Source organism: Urocitellus parryii, chromosome 3 (genome assembly GCF_045843805.1).
Source record: "Urocitellus parryii isolate mUroPar1 chromosome 3, mUroPar1.hap1, whole genome shotgun sequence".
NCBI classification, from domain to species: Eukaryota; Metazoa; Chordata; class Mammalia; order Rodentia; family Sciuridae; genus Urocitellus; species Urocitellus parryii.
The window spans coordinates 2262831-2275047 of record NC_135533.1 but is presented as its reverse complement, the minus strand read 5'-3'; positions in this window follow the sequence as shown (position 1 = coordinate 2275047).

Below are 12217 nucleotides of genomic sequence, written 5' to 3'. Positions count from 1 at the left end.
TGGGGTGTTACCACTCACTGGACGCCAGCAAGGTCACCGCAGGTGACTCCAGGGCAGTGTGAACCCACACCGACCCCTCCTCCATGCCGTTTACTCCTCCTGAACTACCCCTTATCTTGGAAAAAGACCTTCCATTTCCCGTGGGCTACTAGCACCCACACTCTTCTTCCTCTAGAGACCTGAGTAGTCCAACTACCACATTTAATTTAACCTCTTAAGGTTATTTCCTTTAACCTTAAGAGAAGATTTCTCTCCAAATTCTTCATTACCTTTTCTCTTTCCACATATTTCATGGGTGCATTCCAGTTATACATAATGATGGGATTTGATGTTACATAGTCACCCATGCACACAATATGACAGTACAATCTGGCCAATATCTCTCCCCTGCACCTCCGACTTCTACCCCTGGTTCCTTTCCTCTATTGATCTCCTTTGAAAATCTTCATTATTTAAAACACTCCATTTTAATGATCATGACCCTCATTCATTCCCTTTAAGGTGCCTGCATTATTCCAAAATCTTTCTGCTTGAAGGTTTTTTCCACTGCCTGATGATACTCTAGTCACCATCATAAAATATTTTGAGTTATGAAATATCTGACATATAAAAATGTATAAAAGTAACACATTCCACTGCTTTCCACTGCCCATCTATCCTTAGAAGACTTTTCCAATACAAAACACAAATTCTGTTATGCAAATTCAAATGTCTCTGGGATTCTAAGAGAAGGGCAATGCCCCTATGAAATGGGAACAAGCTGAAGAGAGACCCCCAGGGGCAGAAGAGGCACCAGGAACGCTGTATCTGGCTGTGACGTAGTCGGTCCTATCAGACCAAATCTCTGACCAAGAATATTCACAAACTCTCAATAAAGGATAAAAGAAACTGCCAGCCATTGAAGATGTTGGAGATGAGTTGCGGCAGCAAGGTCTCAGGGTCGAGGCTAGAGAGGAGGTTGCTGAGGCAGGGCTGACTCCTAGGGGGTCTGGCTTACACCTCTGGCGAGGGGCCCTGAAGTCAGGGTGCCGGAGACACCCTAGACTCCATCACACCAGGAGGCGAGGACCCAGCAGGAAGGACGAATCATCCCCCCAGAGGTGGAAATCAAGCTGGAGACTCTAAGTGCATTATTGGATCAAGTAGACCTGCTATTAATGCCTGCTGGAAGGAAGTCCTCTCAGACCATCTGGAATTTTCCATCAAAGTCTGGCATGCAGGGATACTAACTAGGACATGGGGGAGAGGGGGAGAGAGAGAGAGACAGACAGACAGACAGAAGGGCAGGCTGTGGAGACAGCCCCCACAGTGGTCCATTTGTGAAGTGGTCCAGAATGTGAAGTTGCTGGTTACTGTATTGAACAAAAAAAGATGCAAAGTACAGAATTTCACCAGCATTCTGATCTGCAAAACAAAACCAAATTTAGAACTTATCTCTAAAATTACTGAAATTGATTATTAGGTCTTAAATATTTAGATATTTAGTTTTATCATATGCCAGAATCAGAATTCCAGAATTTCCTTCTAAAACAGAGACTGTGTCCTATCGCTCCCTAATTTGAACCTTTCAGAGACTGTCCAAGTCCAAACTCCTCTTCAGAGCATCTCGAGTCTTTCTCCCCTCTCCCCTCCAGTCTCCAAGAAGTCTCTAGGGGAGGCCGGGGGCTGGGGTGGAAACTCAAGGGCAGTTGTGGGGACTGCTCCCTTCACTCCCTACTCGGCCTCAGACACTCTCCCGTGCTGTCTGGGCTGGGAGATGCTCTCTGCCCCTGAGAATCTTCTCCCTGAGGCGAAGCACACATCCTTCACAGTGCAGCTAAAGGTGTCCCCTGAGCCTCTCTTCCTGCTTCCCTTCCTGAGATGTGCCTGTCACTCAGCACCCACCCGGCTCCCAGGGGCTCAGGGGCTGCGCTCCCAAAGGGAAAGGCCCAGAGGCAGTGTGAGATCCCAGTTGGAGGGGGATGGCCTGCTACTGTCCCTCAAATGCTACAACTGGTTGGTGTGTTATTTTAACTCTTCTGGAAAGAAGGCCACTGCTGGTCATCTGTGGACAAGTCCCTCCCCCCATTACCTTGTGGAGGTAGAGTTGACAGTTAACGAGTCCCATGGCTTCAGGTGGACAGTTGCCGACAGGACGGTGCACGTGCGTACTGGGCACCACCCACCCCGCTCCTGGCAGGCTCTGGCTCCTGGTAAACGGCTTCATCCTCTCACCGCTTTGCAGAGGACTCACTTGTTCTACCAAATCCCGGCTTGAGCCCCTTCGCTTAAAGCGCCTTCTCTCCCCACTAGACTGTGGTCACTTCTGGCCCTCTAGCAAGGTCCGGTTCAAGCCAGTCAACCAATCAATCATCAATCAGTTCCTATGTAAACGCACAGCACTCCAGTTTCACCCCCTCAGTGCCGCTGGCTCAGGTGAAGATGATCCTCCTTAATCTCATCGGCATCTAAGGCCATCACTGCACGAGTTCATGTGCGTCATCTTATAATTTTAGTGCAAAAATTGTCAAACAACTTTTATTCACGGCTAGTTGATGGTTAGCAGGAATAGGAGGACTTCACAGAAGAGCAAGTCCAGAGCCAACTTTATGTGAGAAAATACAGTGACATACCACTGTACCCAAATGATTCATGGGTCACTTATCATTAGTACTAACATGAGAGTGACTGACGTCTTCAGGTACAATTCAGAAGCCCATAAGGGTTGGTTATCGTAGAACTGCAGGCATAAACACTCCTAAGGTGCACATTCCCTTCTCCTCATTTTAGGTTGATCAAGTGCTATTTATGGCTTGAAAGTAAAAAGAAAAAAAATACAGCCCTCGGAATCTTAACTCCAGGCTGGTGTCACTTGACTGGAGTCCCCCTGCCCACAGGTGAGCACGCTTGCAAGGAGCGTCAAGGTGCTAGACCACCTTTCACTGTCACCAGACTCCTGTATTGAATGCCCACAGGGCCTCAGGAAGCCCCACCACTGTGAGAACTTACACTCAGGTACGTTGACTTTAAAAATCCTGTTACGGTCATGCACGAACTTCTCTTCAGTCCTGTGTAAAAACGGAACTGCATGGAATTACTTATTTCCATGGTTAATCCAGATAATATTTGCACAGTTTTGAAAAATCCAAGGCCCATCACAGAAGCCACAGATGTGAATCACTATTCTAAGTTCATGTGGGTTAATCTTGTTTTCCTAATTAGATGGAAAATAGCTCAAGGAGAGCTACTCTACCACCTGTTTTATTTCTTAGCTATTTCACATGTAGGATTAGTGCAGTTCCTTCAAAAGGGCAGGTACTGGCACGTTCTGCTCTTGATGTCACCTCAGTTATGTGGACAGTTCTTGAGTCTTGCATATGTGTGGCACACACCTGCAGGCCGATTCCAAGAAGGACCAAGGTTGAATTGCACCTTGTGACTCACTCCTTAGGGGACCTGCCTGAGCCACTTGAACTTCGGGGCCTTGGTTTATTAATCTGTAAAATGGTGGAAGTGCTGTCAGAGCTAGTGTCTGGGGTGTAGACTGCGGCTGTGGTCCTTGGAACCACATGCAGCTTGACCTTGGTGCCTTCGAGGTGAGTGGAAAGGAAGGAGGGGGTGAGGCAAGAGGGTCTGGAATACATGCCTCTGCCTGAGGTGTCTGCTAACACCATCCCTGAAGCCCAGCCAGGGGCTCAGGATCTTTTCTTCCTTCTAAAAGGCCTTTTCTTCTCCGCCAAGGAATCCGTTCTCTGTCGGAACCAAGCCGTGTCTGGTTTGCTGATTTCTGATAGAGCCATGTCTGGAAGGCCAAGTCTTCCTTTGGGTACCACACCCTACAGGGGGCTCCATCCTCAAGGCATGCTTCTAGAACAGCGTGGTTTTAATCCAAGAGGAAAAGCTTGATCGCGGGGTCTGGGCCTTGTGGGCAGCCTCTGGAGCTCTGGGTGTTCGTGTGTGTGTGCAAACACGGAAATTTTAAAGAGACAATCTGCAACTTTCACCAGATACCATCATCCTAAAAAGTGTAAAGAACTCAGTATTGAATGGGAACATTTCAGAAAATGTGCCGGGACTGGTGTGGGGGACATCCCATGTGGGGCAGACAATGTCCCCAATCATCCATCATCAATGCTCCTACCTGTGAATGCTGGAGCACCCTAGGAAGAAGTTAGACTCAGGTGGGACCTTTTCCAGCCGACATGGGTAACAAGGCCTCTGCACAGATTCCAGCTGAGAACCTTGTGAACCAAGCGGGGCCTGAGGGCCATGAAGCTTCCTCGAGGAAGCCCAGGATTCTGTTCCCTGAAAACAGGTCGTCTCTTAAGACACATCTGCCCCGACTCCGGCAGGCCCTGCTCCCCTCTCCTGTGGGGGCCAGCTGATTCTTCCAGTTGTGCCTCTGACCCCGGGGAATGTTCCTGGGAGCCTTGGCCAGGCGGAGGGGACCCAGAAGGGCTCGATCCTCTGTGGACACAGAGTGATGCTGAAGTGAGAGCACGTGCCCCAGGCTGGAGGTAGGAGGGCTGAGACGCCACAGGGTCAGCGCCAGCTGTTGACAACGAGATCCACACACGAGATCTCTGGTGGACGATGACAATTGTAGATTCCTCCGATGAGGCTAAGGAGCAGCCCCTGGCAGCTGGACCAGAAAATTGTTTTGTAATCAAACAGAAAAAGGCCGGGCCACCTTGAAAGGCCCTGGCTAAGATTTGAGCAGTGATCTGAGTGAGCCGAGTGGCGGCTCCGGAGACAGACTTCCTGGGTTTCAATCCTGGCTCCTGTTGAGACGTGGGAAAGATGTTTCTCTGCACACTGTTCTCCAACAGGTTGTGATGATTCCACGAGTTTATTTTATAGAGCACTTAGCACAGCACAAAGTAAGTGCTCAACACACACACACTCTTTTACTACTGCCACAATTGCAACAGACACATCTTTTTCTTTACTTAGTAGCTGTATTTCTAAAGGAATCACTAATGCAAATATAAAAGTGTCACATGCCAAGGCAGCCACCAAGGGGCCCATGCAGATACTGCTGCAGGCTGAGCGCCCTGAGCACACTCGGGGGAGGAGTGTCCTTGTCAACCTTCATGAGATGATGCCAGCCCATCTCATTTCCATTCTCCTTTGGGAGCGTTAGGGCTCAGTCCCTGTGTAGATTGGCAACAAGGCACAGGCCCTGATCAGTCAGGTGGAAAGCTAGCTCTGCTTGACCCCTCGTAACCTAACAAGATACTTTTCTGCATTATCTGCATCCACCTTGTTTGGCTTTTGGAGGTCACCTACAATTCCATCATCAAACTTAATTGGGGTCATAGAACCTTAGGGCACACTCTTCCTGGAGCCTCCTCGTCATGCTCCACCTCTCTGCCCTGTGGGACCCTGGGCACAGCCCCCTCAGAGCTGCCTCTCATCACAGTGCACACAAGCCTCTCCTCGTGGGTCCGGATCAGCTGCTAGGGAATGACTATCACTGATTTCAGTCCTCTCAGCTCTCCTTTCTAATGTGCAAAGCCTTCTGGGAACTCAACAGTGGGCAGACAGCCATCACTGAGGCCTGGGGACAGTGGACTAGAGGAAGCTTGGCCCCTGAGCACCAGCAAGGGCACAGCAGGCCTCAGGGGGCCTCCTTCCTCTTCCCCCTGCTCATGCTGTGCCACGTCAGGACCCGAGGCTGCGCTCTACTGTGGAAGGACCCCCAGAGTGTGCAGCGTGGAAGACAGTGGGCCTCTCCCTCCACGCGTGCCTCGGGATGGAAAGGAGGGAGTGGGAGGGAAATGCCTCGAGCGCTTGCCAGGAGATAAAGGCTCCATAGCTTCTCGTCCTGGGCCCACTGAGTGAGAACGGTAGGAGGACGCCAGCACTCCAGCTACTTCACTTTGCATTTTTAATGTTGTCCAGAGCAAGAGAGCAAGAAGGGACATTTGTTTTATTTGTTTCTTACTCACTCAAGTCAGTGAGGTGAACCTCTCTCTGCCCACGTCTCGCTGGGGCCGTGTTCAGTGTCATGACAGGGCAGGCGGTCTCTCAGAGTGCTCACAAGTCAGCTCCCTCCCATCTCTGCTTCCCCACCCCTGGAAACCACACCCCTCTGAGTTTCCTGTTAGATTCATCTCATGAACAGATCATGTAAGGTTGGTCCTTCTGCGTCTGGCTCCGTTGCCAGCATAACCTTCTCCAGGTTCACAGTGTGGGTGTAAATGGGAACGTTTTCTTTCTCTTTTCCTTTAAAGGCTGAATCGCACTCCATCACATGCAGGCACCCCGTTCTACTTGCCCTCATCGGCTGGTGGCACTTGCTTTGTTCGTTGTCTTGGCTGCTGTGAAGGGTGTGGCAATGAACATGGGCAGGCAGGAGACTCCTCAAGACCCTGATTTTAAAAGTGGTAAGAGTAGACTTTATGTTGATGTTCTCATCACAATAATGATCATAAATGGAGAGAGGGAGGGGAAGAGACTTTGGGAGGTGACGTATAAGCATGGATTGTTGTTTTGGGTTTATGGATGTGTATTCATCTCCAAATTCATCAAGCTGTATATTTTCAATTATGTATGACTTTTTGTATGTCAACCTCAACTAACAAAAGAAAAAAGAAAACTAACACACTTGAATGAGCAAATGTGGAACAGAAAGCCAAACACAGCCCTGACTTTTATTGGTGAATATCACAGGTGTCCATAAAAATTCTGGCTTTGATTTTTCTGGGCATTACAATAGAATTGGGTTTCCCAGCTCTGTTTCCAATCAGTCAAGCCGATGTTGATTCTTTTTTTTTTTTTAATTACTCAGTTGATGAATCTACTCATATATTTATTTGTTCATCCAATAGTTGGATGATGAGTTAGGCATTTTAAAGTTAGTATTTTAAGGACAAGTGATGCATCCGATGTTGGTTCTTTTGGCCAGTAACACCCAAGTGGAAGTGACGTGTCACTCACTCCCAGTGCAGACTCTAGCTGTCAGTGCTTAGATTTCCATGTTCCTCTGTTTGATTGTGTGACACAGGTGGAAATGCAGCCTCCGGTGAGCATGGCCGTCACTGGACACGTAACAGGAGTAATAAAGCAACTCGCAATCTGTCAAGCTATAGAGATTTGTAGGTTAGCCTTTCACAATAGGCCTAGCCTGCCTTGACCAAGTGAAGCCATTATGATGTAGAGAAAAGCATATTATGCCAGACGTTGAGAGATTAGTGTCACAGACTAATCATGATAGTGATCAAGAGAAAATAATTTCCCATTTGAAAAGCCCCCTCCTCAGGCTAGAGTGATCCATATGGAAATGTATTAGAATTGGAGACACAAGTACAAACTCCTGCTTAGCTTACTGTAGAATGACTGTTACATGTAGAAACATTTATCTGCATAGGTATGAAAATGCCCACAAGTATCCCCTTGCCCTGTGAACCGAAGAGCCTAAGAACCACTGTCTCCCCACCCAGCAGCAGTAAGTACCCCTGGTGCCCAGCTCTCAAGGCCCAACACCTCTGCAATAACAGAAACCAGGATCCTGGGAGAAATGGATGAGTTTAGGTGGGGGCAGAAAGTATCCAAGAGAATACTGAAGCATCTTGCAGTTCCAGAAAGTAAGGAAATGGACCAAAAAAAAAAAAAAACCAGTAACAATAACTCCACAAGGCTTGGGGGTAGGTCACAGGGACACAGGAACCAATCAACTGAAAGACATCTCAACAGATGGCCAATTGTGAGCAAGCAATACATAAAGTAATATGTGATTATAACTCAAATAAATAAGTATGGAAAAAGAGACAAATCTACCTTGCAGAAGAATTCTAAATGATTCCCACAGACACTTCACCCTCAAGGAAAAGGGGTGGAATTCCCACACCGCAGGTGCCAACAGCACATACCGACTTCCTTCTGAAGAGTGTAAATATGAAAAAGGGGGGAAAACCAGTAACTTTACAGTGGAGAAAACGGATAGGCACTATCTCAAGTCAGGTGGTCAAGGTCAGCGTCATCCATGGTGACCTGATGATAGAAGCAGCCTTGGTGTGACAGTAAGAGAAGGGCACTTTACCTCTGTGCCTCCTCCAAACACCTCGCTTTGGTCAAATCATGAGGAAAATGTCAGACAAATCCCAAGAGAGGGACATTCTACAAAATACATAATCACTATACCTCCACCCTCCCAAGGGCATCAACAATCAATGAAAGTGTGAGAAGCTGTCACAGCCAAGAGGACTCCCAGGAGATATGACCACTAAATGGCATGTGTCCTCCTGGATGGGAGTCTAGAACAGAAAAAGGACGGAGGCATCTAAGGAAATCTAAATGAAGTGTGAACTTAAGCAGAACCCCCAGTTCTAGTGGGGTTCCTTACCAATGTGAGATACGAATAGGTACCTGCTGAGGAGTGTATTAGAACCCCCCAATGCTACCTGTTCAGTCTTTTTGCAAATCTAAAGTTGTTTTAAAATAAAAAGCTCATATTAAAAATACTGCCTACAATGCCAGAAAAGCATGAACTACGTAGGCAGGCAGGTACTCACATCTCCCAGGTATTCAGACTCTCTGAAAACACTGCATTGACAACCAAAAACCTCACTGATAGGAAGTAGAGACTTAAATAGACTGAGTTATGCCATGTTTGTGGTTTGTAAAACTCAATGGCTTAGATGACAATTCTTCTCAAACTGTTCTATGGATTCATTGCAAACTCAATTGATATTCCAGCAGAAGTCTTGCAGAAATGGGCAAGCTGTTTTTAAATTCATATGGAAATTCAAATGACCTAGAATATTTAACATATCTTCAAAAGAGAACAGTTGTAAGACCAAGACTACCTTATTTTTAGATTTATTATAAAGCTATTGTACTCTAGAATTATTTTAAAGACAGAGAAATAGAAAAAAAACACAAAAAAGTGAGTTAAAAATAGAGCCACTCATATATGGTGAATTTATTTTTGACAAAGGTGAAAAGAAATTTTTACATATATTGTATTCTCAACAATCAGCCTAAAACAAGTGGATAAACAAATGCAAAAATTGAATTTCGTGCCTCACATCATATATAACAGTAATTCAAAGAGTGTCATGTTCCTGAATAAAACCTAAATCTATAAAACAATAGTAGTAACAGCAAAGAGAGAAAGAGGAGGAGAAGAGATGCCAAAGCAGTCAAGCTGGGGGCCACTTTCAGAGCAGCAGCCAGGGGATCATGTAAATGCCATGCTTGTGCATGCTCCAGATACCACTGAAGGATTGCTAAAAGCAAATGTGGTTGTCCTTGTGTGTCAAGTGCAATTAAAGTCAGAGAAAATTTATTTGCTGAGTTGTACAAGCAGAAAGCACACAGCAAGGACCATCTGGCCTTCAAGGGACCCAGGGCTGCACCGGGCAATCTCTTGCTCTATCTCTCAGGGAATATCCTTGCTCCTCCTCAACCACTGAGCAAATGCCAAATCAAAACCTGTCAGCCGCAGGTTGTTGACAGCATGGGGAAGCTGGCATGTGGAAACCGGGGGAGCTGCAGCTTGTCTTCATTCATTTTACTTCCTACCGCTCCATGTAGGTGTCATGCTCAATATTTCATACAGTGTGCAGGTGTGAGACAGACCCAACTGCTCACCAATCAGTTCTGCCACTAACCTGTTCCTTGACCTTGGTAATCTACTTAATGCTTTGGTGGCTGTTGCTGAATGTGGAAGTGATAATGACTTCTGCCTAGAATTTGAATCATTGTAGTAACTAATAAAACAAGATTTACAGCAACCAGTATAGCAATGTTTGCTTAATAGACCCTCAATAATTGGAACATTTTTTGTTATTATCCAAGACATTTCTGAAATCCAGAGGATCATTAGGGACTATTTCAAAAATTTATATTGCAATAAATTGGAAAATCTACATGATATTGACAAATTTCTAGACACATATGACCTTCTAAATTTGAACCAAACAGATATAGAAAATCTAAACAGACAAATATCAAACAATGAGACTGAAGCAGTAATAAAAAGGCTTCCAACAAAGAAAAGCTCCGGACCAGATGGATTCTCAGCAGAGTTGTAACAGACCTTTAAAGAAGACCTAATACCAATCCTCCCCAAATTATTTCATGAACTAGAAGGGGAGGGAACACTCACAAACTCATAATATGGATCTCTATCACCTCGATACAAAACCATATAAAGACACACCAAGGAATGAACACTACAGACAGATATCTCTGATGAACATAGTTATGAAAAAAACTTAATAAAATATTAGCAAACCATATTTTAGAACACATTAAGAAGTTTGTATGCCATAATCAAGTTGGATTCACACTCAGGATGTGAGATTGGTTCGATATACATAAATCAATGAATGTAAATCATCACAAAATCGAATCAAGGACAAAACTCACATGATCATCTCAATTGATGCAGAAAAAGTCTTTGACAAAATTTATCACCCGTTTATGTTAAAAACACTGAAGGAACTATGAATTGAGGAAATTAACTTAACAACAGAAAGGCTACCTGTGACAAAGCCAAACCAGCATCATTCTGAATTGGGAAAAAACAAACAAACATTCCCCCTAAAATCAGGAAAAAGACAAGTATGTCCATTCTCACTGCTTCTATTCAATATAGTTCTTGAAACTTCAACCAGAGCAATAAGGCAAGAGAATGAAATTAATGGGATCCATGCAAGAAAAGAAGAAGTCCAACTACCTCTGTTTGCTGAAGATGTTATTCTATACCAGAGGACCCAAATACTCCACCAGAAGACTTTGAAAGCTGATAGACAAATCCCAAGCAAAGTAACAGGATACAGGATAAACATACAAAAATCAATAGCTTTCTTATAATCTGGTAATGAATCTGCTGAGAAAGAAATCAAGAAAACTGCTGCATTCATGATAGCTTCAAATAAGGTCTGAATAGATTTAATTAGAAAGGTGAAAGACCTCTAAAATGAAAATTATAAAACACTGAAGAAAGAAATTGAAGAATAACTTTGAAGATAAAAAGATGTACCATGTTCATGGATAATTAGAATAAATATTGTCAAAATGGCCATAAAACCCACGTGATCTACAGTTTCAATGCAAACCCCATCAAAATACCAAAGACATTTTCCACATAACTAGGAAAAAAGTTATGAAATTTATGTGGAAGAATAAAAGACTCAGAATAGCCAAAGCAATCCTGATCAGCAAGAGTGAGACTGGAGACATCACACTATCTGATTTCAAGTTAACTGCAGAGCTATAGTAATAAAAACAGCATGTTATTGGCATCAAAATAGATATGAAGACCAACAGAATAGACAAGAAGACACAGAGACAAATTCACAAAAATACAGTCATATGATTCTTCACAAAGTTTCCAAGAGCACACAATGGAGAAAAGGTAGCCTTTTAGACAAATGATGTGTGGGAAACTGGATTTGCATACATAGAAAACTGGAACTAGATCCCTGTCTTTCATTCTGCACAAAAATCAACTCAAAGTGGATCAAAGATCTAGGAATTATACCAGAAACATTGAAAATGCTTTGGTGTAGGCCTCATCTTCCTTAATAAGACTCCAAAAGTTTAAAAAATAAAACCAAGAATCAATAAGTGGGATGGCATTAAATTAAAAGGCTTCTACACAGAAAGGGAAACAATAAAAAGTGCAAGATGAGAAAGCCTATAGAATTAAAGAAAATGTTTGCCTGCTACTCTTCCAACAGGGGATTAAAAACCAGATTACATAAAGAACTCAAAATTACAACACCAAAAAATTATCAACCCACTCACTACAGGCAAAAAATCTAAAGAGATATTTCTAAAAAGAAGAAATACAAAATTCTAACAAATATATGAAGAATGTTCAACATTTTTAGCAATTAGAGAGATGCTAATAAAAATTACACTGAGAGTTCATCTCATCCCATAGGATGACAAATCATCAATACAAGAAACAATAATTGCTGGCAAGGATGATGAGAGAGAACCGTACACGCATATTTTGTTGGTGGGACTGAAAATTAGTATAATCATTTTGGAAATAAGTATGGAGATTCCTCAAAAAACTAGGAATGGAAACCCAAATGACCCAATTATCCCATTCATTGTATTTATCCAAAAGAACTAAAGAGCAGCATAGTATCGTGATACATGCATATCAATGTTTATAGCAGCACAATTCAAATAGCCAAGTTGTGGAACCAGCCTAGGTGCCCACTGAATAGATAAATGAATAAAGAAAATGTGGTACATTTACCCAACAGAGTTC